General features: G+C 43.3%; 1 protein-coding gene across 2 annotated transcripts in view; it reads left to right on the top strand.

Annotated features, from left to right (window-relative positions):
* ALX4 (ALX homeobox 4) overlaps positions 1 to 15,312 on the top strand; it is a 70,945-nt gene that overhangs the window by 14,027 nt on the left and 41,606 nt on the right. The gene's annotated exons all lie outside the window — the stretch shown is intronic.

The following is a 15,312-nucleotide window of genomic DNA, read 5'->3' as shown; positions in this document are numbered from 1 at the left end:
TTTCCTGCTTGGCCTGTTTATTTTCCCGTTGCTTTGCTCTGAAATTAACTCTGTTTTCTCCATGGCTTTTCACACTGGCGCCCCCTAAAAGGCATTTTTTTTTTGCCAAGGCCAAAACAACAAGAAGTGGGGAAGGGAGAAGCTGAAAAGTCTTTTCCCCCCACCCGCCTCTGTTTTTGATAGCAAGCCACCCACTGCAAAGCAGATGAAACAGAGGAGGATCTGCCTGGGTGAAAAGTTTGGAGATGCTTCCCAAATGTGTCTGCTTGGATGAGACGCCTATCCTCAACAAGATGTATGGAGGCCAGACAGCACACATGAAGAGAGAGAGAAAGAGAGTGTGTGTGTGTTATCTGGGCCTGTAGGCTGTTTATTTTGCGCTTCCTTCGGGTGTGCGTTCAATGTGGTTGCATGACTAAACCGGCTGGAGTGATTCACTGGCTGCCTTTCTGGGTGACTACTCAAAACAAGTTGTGAATCAATAGAGATGTTTTGGCTCTGCTCCTCAACCTCCCAAGTTAATGCACTCAGGGCTTAAGGAGAGTTAATTTACAGACTTGCAGGCTCTCGAAGCCAGCAGATTTATTCCCCCCTTTTTTCCCCGCACACAGCCATGATGTGTTTTCCCTTGCAGGACAGAGGGTAAGTTTTGGACTGCCAAAACCCTGATGTGAAGGTGCCAGTCACACTCTCGTCTTCCCCAGTCTCTGCCCAAGACATTTCGCTACCTGGAGTCCAAATGAAGCCCTTGCCTCCTGACAGGACCAAGGCTTGAAACAGTTTTGTGGCACCAATTTCTGCTGTCTTTCCTCTTAGTGGAAAGGTCACTTAACCCAGCTGCATGGCAGGTCTGGTCCTGCTGTGACTCTTCAGTATCCCCGTGCTTCTGACTCAATGGCCAGCCACATCATTAACATTAATGGGCTCAGCAGAAGAATAGGAGAATTTAAGTCTGGGCAGGACTTTGGGGCAGAGACCCAGGTCCTCACTTAGCAGAATGAGCCAGGGAGGTCTCCTGGTGAAGCAAGGCTGTTGGTTTACCATATTTTGAAGCAAGTGAAGTTAGTACCTAAAGATGGCTCCTCATATACGGATATTAAGTCCAGAGTCTAAAATGACCCAGATGCACTGCTAGATAGGATTGTTTAAATTTATCCGTTTTTTGAAGTATTCTATCTATACTTCAGTCTTTTAACCAATTTAATAGTCATGGCTTTCCTAGGAATCATGGGACGATCTAAGAAGACTTTCTTAATGAATCTAGATCTAGACTCTTCTCTAGAATGACAATTCCCTGAGTTTCTGAGAATGCTAGATGCCACTACAGAATGACAGTTGCCTGCATTTCTCATGAAGAGGGATTTTTTGCTGAAGCTGTTTAAGTCTAGATGTACTTATGCCCTGTATGGCAAAAAGGAGAAGAAAGTAAAGGAACTGGTCAATGCTTTCATGGTGAGTTGAAGACAGAATAAATAGTCTTAGTGTGGACTACTTTGTGCCTTCATTCCATGTTCTTCCTTTAGTGGTGATGTGTCTATGTATACAAACTTCAAATATAAACAAGCACATAGTAGGCAAGATGGGAAAAACAGCTAAGATGTTTGGATGTCCAGCCAGACCTGAACATTTGAGATGCTATGCATGAGACACCTTTTGAAAGTCTCTCTGGGTATCCTTAAAAATCAAAACTAAGTTTCAATTTAGTTTACTGGTCAACCACTTACAATAACAAACTCTGAATATGACATGACACAAAATACAGTATAAAGCAGCACTAAACCTAGTACAGCTTGACCATGAACATCTGAATCTCCATGAAATTCTTCCTAAGATTCAGGTCACTCTAAGGCCCCATTTGCACTACACATTTAAAGCAGTATCATACCCAGTTCCCAGGTTCATTTTGGGGGAAGCCACGACTGTTTTAAGTGGTATGATACAGCTTTAAATGTATAGTGCAGACAGGACCTAAGATATATTGTCAGTGTGCAAGGTGGGAAATGTAATGAAATAGTACATCTTGATACTAGATCCTAGTATAAGTAACTGAACTGTATAGTTTTGGATGGAAAAGCACAGGCTGTGGAACTACTAGACGATAATTCTTAGAAACTAAATAGTGTGATGTTTATGCTATTAATTCACTTATTGTCTGTAAAGGTAAAGGTACCCTTGACCACTAGGTCCCGTCATGGACGACTCTGGGGTTGCACGCTCCTCTCTCGCTTTACTGGCCAAGGGAGCTGGCGTTTGTCCGCAGACAAGGGGCAAGGGGCAAGGGAGCTGGCGTGTGGCCAGCATGACTAAGCTGCTTCTGGCGAACCAGAGCAGCGCACAGAAACACCATTTACCTTCCTGCTGGAGCAGTACCTATTTATCTACTTGCACTTGATGTGCTTTCGAACTGCTAGGTGGGCAGGAGCAGGGACCAAGCCACGGGAGTTCACCCCGTCGTGGGGATTTGAACTGCCAACCTTCTGATCGGCAAGCCCTAGGCTCTTTGGTTTAGACCATAGCGCCACCTGCTTCTGTAAGAGTTGTTTATTTGCATGAGCTACCCATGTAGGCTTTGAATATTAGAACAATTTTAAAACAATAGACTGGAGAAGGATGTTAGATAACAGACTATATGGTATCTGGTGAAATTTCTGGCTTCACTGTTAGATGATGAGAAAGAAAGAAAAATTTTAATTAGAGCTATTCATACTTTTTTTAAAAAAAAAACAACCCTCTAAAGGCTTTCCCCAATTTAATTTTGCCATTATCTATTCACAAACGAGTAATAGAGTACAGCTGCCAGATACAGGAGACAAAATATACACATACACACTCATCTCAACAAATGGTAGTTAGTGTTTATTCAGAAATAAGTCCCACTATTCAGCTGGGCTTCTTATTCCCCAGCAAGTGTCCATAAGATTATTATACATCCCTTATTTGGAATCCAGAGTTGTTAGAAACAAAGCACATTTAGCATACTTCTCTACATTTCCATAATAAGGTTTAGTTGCTATCTCAGAATTAAGTTTATTGATGCAGCTTGTTGACAGCTGCATGGAATCTGAAATTTGGTACATGTCTGAAGTGAATGGCAGCAGGAAGAGTATACTGGCTTCTTGCATTACGTTTTGCATCTGTTCTATAAAATGCATTCTTCAGGTGTCCTGCCAATTGGCAATCATAATTTGCAGAGATGATCTCTGCAAAACCACTATTTCCTATGTGTCTTGTAATTAGCTAACCCTCAAAGGAAGGTGCTTGGGTCCATCCCACAGCACTGTGTTAACATCCAGATTATGAAGCAGCTAAATCAAAGTGCTTGGTGTTAAGATGTTTTATAATCCCTTAGTGTTTACAGTACATAATCCGATACATGTCTGCTCTGCCCACTGAATTCAGTGGGGTTTACATCCTGATAGGTGATTACAGGATTCCAGCCTTTCAGTGTTTTAAATCTAAGTGCTCCATCTTAACTGTTTGGTGGATCAGAATGATCAATTAAGAAAGTATAATCCAGATTGCACCACACTGTTAAATTTCCTTGATTTGTAATTCAGTGCCAGGTAAAGGGACCCCTGACCATTTGATCCAGTCGTGGACGACTCTGGGGTTGCGGCACTCATCTCGCTTTATTGGCCGAGGGAGCAGGCGTACAGCTTCTGGATCATGTGGCCAGCATGACTAAGCCACTTCTGGCGAACCAGAGTAGCACACGGAAACACCATTTACCTTCCCGCCGGAGCGGTACCTATTTATCTACTTGCACTTCGTACTTTCGAACTGCTAGGTTGGCAGGAGTCTCCAGTCTCATAGTTGATGAAAGGAGGAAGATAATAATGGAAGCCCTATTCAGAACCATAATTTTGGGTCTCATAGTGAGAAGCCTCTGTATTTCTCCACAAATGTGGAGACTGCTGAGCTGGATTTTGAGCATTGTCCAAACTCTTTCCCATTTGTAAAGTGGAGGATTTGTTTCTTTGTTTGTTTAAAGCTGTAGCACAGCATTGTTGTGAAGGGAAACTAAAAAATAATTGTGAGCCCTTTGCAAAAGCAATGCACAGCTTTTATATTGTGCTTTCTAGTGTTCAGGCAGTTCCCATACATTATCTTAGAAATCCATACAACAACCCTGCAAGGTAGTTTGATATTATTATCCCCATGTTACAGATCAGAAGTACTGAGAGAATAGGGGCTTGCTTACAGCCGTTTAATGAGCTGTTGACTGAGCTGCCCCCACTATTAAATGGAAGTCGGTAGTGGTGGTAATAGGTTGGGTAGGGAAGCTGATGAATATACTTCTAGCATTTTAATATGCTGCCAGGTAGAAGGTTTCCTGAAGACTGAAGACCTGGCCACCCCACCATACTTTCTCTATGTCTGTCTTCATTCACACTCGTTTAAATACCTGGCATATCAAAACAATGTGCCATATTGGTTGGATATGGTGTTCTACCTCATTTATGGAGTTTGAATTAAAGGGTCTTCCAGTCTTCTCTAGCTCCACATAGTCTGGGTGATTCCAGGAAGAGGTTTATTTATTCAAAAGGTTTATAATCTATTTTTTGAGAACCATGCTCCACAATTCAGAGACGTTTGCACCAGTTTTTTCCATTCAAGAACACCCGTCAATTCTTCTCAAATCCCACTAGTATCCTGGGCTTTTTTCTTGACTGCATGGGTGGTCAACCTTTGGCATGGATGTCACAAGAGGCAAAGGCCTCAGAGCACAAGGGTTTGTGGCACACCTGGGCAGGAGCAGGAGGGTCTGTGGTGGGCCTGTCTCTGGTGAGGATCTTTGCCTTCCTGCAGTGTACCCTGGGCCTAACAAATTTGCAGGGAAACTACTCAAAGGCATGGGGAGTGTAATAGGTCCTGTAGCACGCACAAGAGAAGCAGCCTCTGAATATTTTGGCAAGTATGCCATGAATGGGTCCAGCAAAGAGGGCTGCTATTAATTTTTCAGCATTTCATATTTACAAATGGATTTTTTTCTGGAAGCAAATAGCATGGAAAGGAATCCTAAACTCATGCTATATCCTGCTGTATTTCCAGGAGTGTGTGAAATCTCAAAAAGATTGTGGAAATTAACACTTGGGGAAATGTTGAGAAAACAGAATAAACTGCCATGTGAATGATGCCTTAGTTACAGACAGGAAGTTACTTTAATGGAGAAGAAGATTTTTGTGGCATAGACTTTCCTGTACTAGAGCCCAGCATTGGGTGCATTTTGTTATCAGTGTGTAAGTTCACACACATACACGAGAAAAAATATTTCTTTTCTTTTCAAACCTAGTGATCTCATACCTCTCCCAAGTGAGGATAACACTTAATGAATCTTACAAAAGGAGCTCCAGTTCACAAAAGCTTATGCCCAGTAGTGACACATGGAGGTGGGGGCAGGGGAGAACTGCAATGCTGCTGCTCACTTGAATAGGTCCAGGGTGGCATCAGGGCTGGGGACATGCAGAGACACTGGTGGGAGTGCCTAATTGGTGGTGGTGCCATTGCCACCTGCACAGCTCTAACCTTGCCCCGGCCAGGTAAGCAGTGGTGATGTCAGTGTCATGAGGATGGCCCAGTGACCCTGCCCCACCATGCCGTTATTGCCACACACAAATATATTAGTCTCTAAGGTATTGTCTTGTTCGTAAGCTGTCCAAGATACTGATGTGTGGCTATATGTGTTTAATAAATAAATAAAAGCTGGACACATATCTCCAAGTAAACATGCCTAGGATTGGGCTGTAAGGCTGCATTTCTATGCACACTTACCTGGGAGTAAGCGCCTTCCAGTTCAGTGGGACGTACCTCCATAGGTAGAGTCACACTGCACCACAGCTGCTCTGCAGGACTCTTCATCTCTGTTTATAATTTAAAAAATGCATTGCAATAGGAAAAAAAAATAAATCTTTATATTTGCATATACAGTATTTAACAGGCAAATGAATGGATACTTTTTGTTGTTGTTCATCTAAGAGAAAAGGCACTGATCAACACCTGTAGGGACTCAGTTCCTGAAAACCTAACCATGTCTTTCCATATGTCTCACGGAATGGAATGGTGTGATTTTTCTACACCATGCACAAACTATAAGGCCCCCTGCCTTACCTATTTAGTTCCCCCTGAACTAAGTAGACCTAAACACTGTAACTTTTCTTCATCAGGGCTGGAACATCTCTGCTATGCGGAAAGGTGATGATGTTTGGGGCTATTTTGTTTAGTGGGGAAAGGTGAGTAAGTGGAGGGGACATGATAGACCAGCTATATAACACTAGGGTGTGGAGAAAGCAGATAGAGATAAGCTTTCCTCCATGCCTTATAATATTAGAACCCAGGGTCATCTAGAGAAGCGGACATTTGGGAGATTCAAGACACAGCAAAGGGAGGACATCTTCACACTGCACATGGGTACTAACTATGGCATTTGCTACCAGAAGATGCAGCAATGGCCACCAACTTGACTGACTTTAAAAGGGTGTTCAACAAATTCAGGGCGGATAGTGCTATCCATGACTACTAGCCAGGATGCTCTGGCTTGTAGTCTAGAATCAGAGGTAGCATGCCTCTGAATGCTACTCGCTTGGGAACAATGGAGGGAAAGGGCCTTTGCCCTCTAGTCCCACTTGCGGGTCCCCCATAAGTGTCTGGCCACTGTGAGAAACAGGATGCTATGCTAGGTGGGCCTCTGGTCTGATCCAGCAGGGCCCTTCTGATGTTCTCATAATCTGATGTGATAGGTTCGTATGAGAAAATAACCGGCACCCCAAAGAAAAAACTTGCCTATTTGCACTCCCAAAGATCTGGCACGAGTTTGACTTAATTGCAAGCAAAGCTGAGGATCGGGCAAGCAAGAGGGATTATTTTTGTTGGTTTAGCAAATGAAGACAGAAACAAAACGGACCACTTCTCCTTTCAAACATTCCTCCAGCTCTGAATTCTGGGGACGGCATGAGAATCAGCCTCTGCCAGTGTTGGCAAGCTCCCCCTCCACTGATTTCCTGCTGTGAATTCGAGTATCTTTCATCTATTGGAATCTAAAATGTTTATCTCTTCTTCGTCTTCCTTAATTTCATTCTTTCCAGACCCCTGGAGATAGGCATATCTCAAAACAGTTGGGAAAACGGAAATGGGCAGGGAGGGGGCTTGACATGTGCCTTTAAAAAACTTCAAAGCAATTCCATCCCGTTCCATGCATCCCAAATCCCCCTCCTTGCATATGCACATGTTTATTATTTCTCAGCACCCCAGTCCTCCACGCATTCCCTTGGAAACAAGGGGTGCTTTGCACAATACCCTGTTTGTGCACACAAGCAAACACAATGGTCCCTCTGAACTCCTATTGTGAAACAAGATGTCGGAGCCAGGCTTGAGTGCGCAGAGCTGCACACTGGAATGTGGCCACTTTGCCTCAAGAGAAGGTAACGGGGAGAGTCTGGCACTGGGCTTCATGGAATCCTGCTCTTTCCTTTCTATTGATGCTGTAATAACACCATCACTTGCACAGCAGTTGCTATTAAATATAGTGGTTCTTGTTTGTGCATATATTATTGAAAAGAGTTTTCAGCATTGCAGTATAGAATATGTTTACTGTTTTAATTTCTGTGAATAATACTTCTCCATTGGCTCTGATGCATTCTCATGATGCCACACTGTCTTCCACGTTCATTCATGTAAATTTTCTCACACTTTAGTTCTATTCAGTATTCCTGGTGGTTTTACTTTTCAGTGAAACGTGCCCAAGGGAGGCATCATAAACACTCATTTATGTCTTGTAATGGATTTTATGCATGTGGACCATGTTCTATTAGAATTAGAGTCTATTTATTCCTGCATTGCAGGGGGTTGGACTAGATGACCCTTGAGGTCCTTCTGACTCGACAAATGTGATTGTATTTTGGTTATCTGTCGCTTAACTGTAAGCACTTGGCCATGCCTATACTGGATGTAAATTAGTTTTGCTATCATTTCCTTCCTCCCATACTTTGCTTTCCAACTAATCCTTGGCACTTAGAACCATTTTCATGAACAATGTTTCATGAATGCCCATGGCCTTCTATAGTGGTACCTCGGGTTACATACGCTTCAGGTTACAGACGCTTCAGGTTACAGACTCTGCTAACCCAGAAATAGTACCTCGGGTTAAGAACTTTGCTTCAGGACGAAAACAGAAATCACATGGTGGTGGTGCGGCAGCAGCGGGAGGCCCTATTAGCTAAAGTGGTACCCCAGGTTAAGAACAGTTTCAGGTTAAGAACAGACCTCCAGAACAAATTAAGTTCTTAACCTGAGGTACCACTGTACTCTCTCCTGCAATGTGGGTGGATTGTGGGGAGATTGCGGCTTTGCGTGCCACATGTCCTGGTTGTGCCTTTGCCATGTCCCCAGCCTCATGCAGGCCTGTCTGCGGACTTCGGATATTGCCTAACTTTCTAAGATGGTAAGAAATGCTGGGGAACCATTTGAAGATTAGAGGGCCAAAATACTGTGGCAGGTGTGCCAGAAATGGATGTTATTTGACGTAGACACACACCACTCTCTATCCAGGCAAGCAGATGGTTTTGTCACAGGTCAGGGCACATTCCACCCAGGTAAAATCAGTAGAGGGGGGCACAGAGCAGGCCCACTGAGTGGGATACCCTGGGTGTGTGAGGCCTGGGCAGAGCCTGGAGGGTTGGAGGGTTGGAGAGAGAGGCCTGAATTTGGCCTGTGAGCCCAAGGTTGCCCACCTCTGCCATAAGACCTGCCTCACTGTGCAGTTAGTTTTTCACCTCCTCCTCTTTCTAGATATTGCAGTGTGGGTTTAGCTAGTTGCCTTCTAGGGCCTAGTAGGATTCTACCACCCCGTTTGTCTCATACTGGTTATGGAAAGAAAGTGTTTGTTCCACTATTCTGCTCTACAATATTGGACGGGGCTCTTTGTTCCTTGGCTTTGGTTGTATTTTAATCAAATGTCATTTAAATAGACATCTATGTACCACTTATCTGTACATATCCCACACTCTCAATGCTGTTCATAAGAAAGGAAACAACACAAATTCAAGAAGATGGATAGGAGAAGAGAGCAATAAATATTATATAAACTTAACTATTGCTTCCCTAAATGGCACACAGAATGTTTGGGGTGGGGTTTTATTTGTTAAATATACTTATCAAAACACAATTAAGAAAAGCAAACTACCCTGATGCATTTGTTATCCATAGCATCTCCCTATAAAAGACAATTCAAAACAGATTCATCATGAAATCTCTGATTCAAAATACATTGTACCACAACCAACAAGACGTAAAGAATTCTGTACTAACAAAAAGAATACGATACCTTTTGACCTGAGAGGTTGTTGTAGCAGAATCAGCATTTTTTAAAGACCTGGAACGGGAGTTGGTAAGGCTCCTTCTGTCCTAGATGGTAAATGGCCAAAGCTCTTTCCTCTTGCATGGTGGCTACAACTTGCAGGGTCAGTGCATAATAATGGGTAGCCAGATTAAGACCATGCACACATTAGCTGGTTAAAATGCATCAAGGTTCTTTTTGATGAGTCCCACTGATGACAATATAAAGGTGTGTCTTTAAGGGTGAAGGGTTTCTCCACTAGATTTGCCTCCCAGGGAATCAGGAGGACTGGAATTCATTTGGGGTTTACCTGCAGTGGCGGGCTTTGGACTCTCAAATTTCAGTGGTACCCTATGTGATGCTAAAAATTCAGTGCCCCCCCCCCACTTCTTGTGCTCTGTTCTACAGCATTGTTTTGGCGCCCCCTGCAGTGTGGCACCCAGTGTGACCACACATGCTGCACCACCCTAAAACCGCCTCTGTTGCTTGTCTCATCTGCTGGAGGATAGTAGGCAAGATGACTTGACCAGACCTCACTTGGTATACCGTTGATATGTGAAGAGCAAAGAATAGAACTGTGGACTCAACTAAACAGTTGTAAATAAAACTTTTTTAGTGTGTTGTAAAGTGCAATATGCAAATGTGACACTAGATGGCAATGGTGAGCTATGGTAAATTCAATATATTTTTCAAAACGTTTTTTTAAAAAGCATTTTCACAGCGTTTTTTTATATGTGTGTAGATTCCACCTGTGTCTGAGCCTGAGTGGGGTCACTTTCTTAAGAGGATAAAGATGGTGGAAACAGATTCTCTACCATCTCGTTCATGAGACTTTGAGTGGAATGCAATGTCACACTAAGGCAGTTGTTCCATCAGTACAAGCATTTCTGCTTGGCCCATTGGAAGGTCCTATGCTCTCCTCTCACCATGTCCCATTCTGGGGGTTCTCCCAACCTTCCAGAGTACATGGTGGGAAGCATGGGGGCATGGAAGGGGCGGAGATGGGGAAGCCCTGCTGCACTAGTGGGTCTCCTCACTCTGGTTTCCACCAGTGTTCTGGGTTAATTGAATCCAGCCCTTAAAGTTAAGTTTGAAATCCTTGTAGCTCCTTTAATATTAACAAAGTGGTGTCGGCTTTGTTTGATCCAAGAATTTATATCTTGTCTCTATGCTCCTGCATCAAGACACAATGCTTGTTTTCAAGCTTCCAGAAAAAATGGACCTTGGTTTATCATTGGGAAATACATGCTGTTCTGCTCATCAGAGGAAAAGCCGTAATGAACTCTGGCGTTATTTCTCAGTGCCAAAATGAAACATTCCACACATTCAGAGTCTGATATATGTTCCTAATTTGAAAATATTGGATTGCTATAGATAGTACAAAGCTCACTTTCTTTCTGTGTGCATCCATGTGAATATTAAATTGTTTTTAAAAGAGAAAACAAAGTGGAAAAAAACTGGCAGAACTATCCAGAAACAGGGTGTTTTCCTCCCACCCCATAATTTTTACAAACTTTCACAGGCCAGCATTATAACTTGAATCTGATTTTGTTTTCTTGAATTCATTTCATTCTGTTATGTTGTTAGGAGGTATCAATGAGGATTGAAAGTTTTTTCAACATCTTTAAAACTATTCTCTTGAGAATATTGGAGGCTCATACTTCTGTTTGCAATAATCTGTTTACTTGCACATGTGCAGGTAAAGCAGCAAGGGAACAGTCTACAACTGTTCTGGGTTATAATAAAGAAAAGAACTGCACTGATTACTTTTAGAATCCACTGCTTTCTGAAATCTCTAGCTAAGAGTATGTAAGCCTTTTGACTTTGCTGTGCCCTTGACTACAGTAAGGAGAACATTTTACTACAGGAATGAGAAATCTGTGGCCCTCCAGATGTTGCTGGACTCCAACTCTCATCATCCCCAGCCAGCATGGCAATGGTCAGGGATGATGGGAACTGTAGTCTAACATCTGGAGGATCACAAATTTCCCATCCTGACCTTGCTGAAATGCAAGGACCTGTTTTCCTAGTTGATCAGGTAGCATCCATTGTAAGTGACCAAGTCTGTTGCATTTAATCCCCCCAATATCAGTAGTTGTCATGATACAGAGGAGTAGTGGGAGGTATCAGCTGGGTAACCCACAAGGGAGAAGGCTCAGAGCCTGGGAATTTGTAGTGGGACGACGATAAGTGGTCAGAGGGAGAAGAGGGGGCCGACTGGGAGGAGGACCTACTGGGAAGGGTTGTTGTGACTAATAGGACTGATCTGTTTTGTTTCTTTGAATAAAGAGTTAACTTCACTGACATTGGGTGCTTTATTGTTTTATTGCTGACCTATGCCTGACTTCCATAGGGACGCAGGTGGTGCTGTGGTCTAAACCACAGAGCCTAGAGCTTGCCAATCAGAAGGTCGGCGGTTCAAATCCCCATGACGAGGTGAGCTCCCGTTGCTCAGTCCCTGCTCCTGCCAACCTAGCAGTTCGAAAGCACGTCAAGTGCAAGTAGATAAATAGGTACCGCTCTGGCAGGAAGGTAAATGGTGTTTCCGTGCTCTGCTCTGGTTCACCAGAAGCGGCTTAGTCGTTCTGGCCACATGACCCGGAAGCTGTACGCCGGCTCCCTCGGCCAGTAAAGCAAGATGAGTGCTGCAACCCCAGAGTCGTCTGCGACTGGACCTAACGATCAGGGGTCCCTTTACCTTTTATGCCTGACTTCAGTAGTTAGTGGTCAGCTGCTCATGACACAGCTGAAGTAGCAAGGAAGAGCACTGGCATTGCTGCCCTAGGTTCCTTCGGAAGGAAGGGCTATAAATTCAATAAATAAATAAATAAATAAAGTGGATGGTCTTTTTTCCCCCAGTCCAGAATGTGAGAATGCAACTGCTGGGAGCTCAGAAGGGATTTCTTAATCAGAAACACAAGAAAATGGGAGTAGTAAATCTTTTCTCCAAAGTTCTGCCTGGACTTCAATGAAGACCGCTTTGTGCTGTTGCTCCTATAGGAATTGTGTTGGGAAAGGCCTGACCCTTATAATGTGTGTAAATGATGGCACATGTATTTCTCAGCCCATATAGATGCACCAGGAAGCTGATACACATCATTTTCCTGATGTATAGGTTAGTGATTGATTTTGAAACCTGGAGATGCTGGGACGCATGTCGTCTTGAAAGTTATGACTGAAAAAGTACGTTACCCTTAATTCCAGATATATGTATTTGAGCTATAGTGCACCATTGGCAAGAGAAATGCTCCTTGCACATGCTCTATTATTATATTCCACGTGCTTTCCGGAACTGAGCTCTGGTATTAAAAACAGGCTCTAGGGCTTAACCCTGGCAAAATCTGCCACTCTCACAGTCATCACTTACTTCTCCGATATGAGGACTCCCTCTCTGAAGCAGCTTCTTGAGTATTCAAAACACCAGCTGAGAGAGAGTTGGGTTGGGTAGCTGTAAATTCATAGGGCCATCAAGTTAAGAGGACTGTGATCAGTACAGTTCTGAGCAGGTATACTTGGAAGTAAATCACACTATGTTGAACTGAACTCATCTGAAGTGTATGTGCATTGGATTGCAGCTGAAATCCAGCTGCGAAACTGGACCATGCACGCACACAAGCAATCCAGGTTGATGGCATGTCACAAGGAGAACAAGTGAGCTATGGTACTTTTGGAGGAAATAGCTTGAGACCATTTGTGTGAATGACCCAAGTGATATGCTGCAAAGCAAAGCAATATCCTCTCTACCAACAGAATTGTAGAATTGGAAGGATCCCCAAGTCCAACCCCAGGTATCTCAGCTAGAACATACCTGTACATGACAGATGACTGTCCAACCTCTGCTTAAAAACCTCAAAGGAAGGAGAGTTCATCGCCTCTCTTGGGAGTCTGTTCCACTGTTGAGCAGCTCTTAGTTATTCCTGATGTTTAGTCAGAATCTCCTTTCTTTGAAACTGAATCCATTGGTTCAGGTACTAGCTTCTGGAGCAGGAGAAAACAAACTTGCTCCATCCAGAGCTTGCTCCATCTGCAGAGTGGCTGGGGAAACCCAGCCAGATGGGCGGGGTATAAATAATAATAATTGATAAGAATACATGTGACAGCCCTTTGGGTGTTTGAGGAGACATGGGGAAAGTTATTTATGCAGTACAGAATCATGTCTTCTGTATGAAGAAAACTCATCCCTAAACGATATCACGAGAAAGGTTAATTGTGTGCATCGGCATGTCACAGGACTGATTGTCCCTGGTTGAGGCTGTTCTGGGCAATCAGTGATCTGATATGGATCTCTGGATCTGATGGGAGCAAAGGATATGAACAACAGAAAAGAACATGCCAAATTGAGTAAAAGTGCACATGGAATTGGAGACCTAAATCAGGGTTGCCATATTTCAAAAAGTGAAAACCAGGACACTCCAAAGTTGTTGGGCTTTTTCTTTTTTAAAAAAACACACCTTATTTTGACTCTGAATGTAACAACAATCCAGCTACATTGGGATTCACTGGCACTTGTTACCAGACTCAGGCCTGCCTTTCCTAGTCTCATATGTGTTCAGTTCAGTGCCAGTCACCATTAATCAGTATAGGTCTTCTGGAGTATTTAACAATCTTCCATCCTTAGTAATTCTAAATAAATTGTTATCTTTTTGTTTAAAAAGACAAAGCCTCTTTCTTTTTTCTTACCCATGCCTTTTTGTAAATTGGATTTTCAATACCAAGGAAATATTTATCGATGCGCGTCAATTGAAATCACAGTCGGAATAATATTCTCTTAGAAGTCTTGGGACTATATAGCATAATGACAAAATGCTTAAAATTATAAGATTCATGACAAATTCCGAAAATGCTCATTTGACTTTTATTTATACATGTTTTCTATGAATCCCTGGGAGAGAGAAAAATCTTCCTCTCTTATTGACAGCGAGCAAGGCTGGTGTTAGAGATGCTCTGATACAGTCAGTCATGGTGGAAGCTGTGTGAACCTCTGGATTTGTGAGTTGCTTCCAGTGTGAAGGGGACCACTCAGATCGCCTGACTCCAAGAGGCTGCTTGGTCTTTCTGTGTGGTTAATCTTGAGAGAGCAAACCGAATCGATTGGTTCTAAGAAATTTCTCCATGAGTTGTTATCATCACAGTACAATTCTGAATTTTGGGGGGGAAACCTTGTTTCTCGGATCTGGTCCGCAGCTCATTTGAGAAGCTGCTCTTGGTTTTCAGCTCCCTACGCCGCACCCAGCCTAAATTTGGGGTTGGGGACTGGGGGAAATAAATGGGAGAGAGGTCTTCAAAGAGAGAGCTCCTCTCTCCGATCGAAGAAATAAGAGGTGCGACACTGCAGCGGCCATTTAGGGTTGTGATTGATGGAACACTTTCAGGTGCTCTGCCGTTCAGATCAGAAGCCGGAGCAGCGCTAATGAGTCCCCCCTATTGGCAGCTGCTGTTTCAACGAAAAGCCAGTGCAGTAAGTCATGCTGGAAAGACAGAAGGAGGTGGGGCGGGGGGGGAATGGGGGGGAAGGGTGATGGGGGGGAAGGAGGAGGGAGCTGACAGAGGCCGAGAGTTTATTAAACTTCAATTTAACTGCTGTTGAAATATGCTCCTCTAAGTCAGGGCAGCAAAGGTTAATGGAATCCTGTTTGTAGATGTTTTATGGCGCTCTTCTGGGATAAATATAAAAGACTGGTGCATTTTGAGTAATTTAAATAAATATTTGTTTAAACCGCATAAGGGGCACTGGGAGCCATCAAGCATTTCCCCCTTCCCCGACTTACTTACAATTATAATGCTGTGTCTAATTACGCAGCTAACCTTAAAAATAAAATGCAGCAATAGATCCTGATCACAGATTTCCCAGTGAAACCTAGTTGTTGTGATGTTAGTGATTTCTGGGTAACAAAGGCCCTGTCTCGTGAGCACTTAAGTCTCTGCAGTCTTTAAGACTCAACTATTCCCTCGCGAGTTCAAGAGTGCTCCCATCACAAATG

This window comes from Podarcis tiliguerta (assembly GCF_965153285.1).
Source record: "Podarcis tiliguerta genome assembly, chromosome: 1".
Taxonomy (NCBI): Eukaryota; Metazoa; Chordata; class Lepidosauria; order Squamata; family Lacertidae; genus Podarcis; species Podarcis tiliguerta.
The sequence above is the reverse complement of the archived record's forward strand: the minus strand, read 5'-3'. Positions and strand labels throughout refer to the sequence as shown.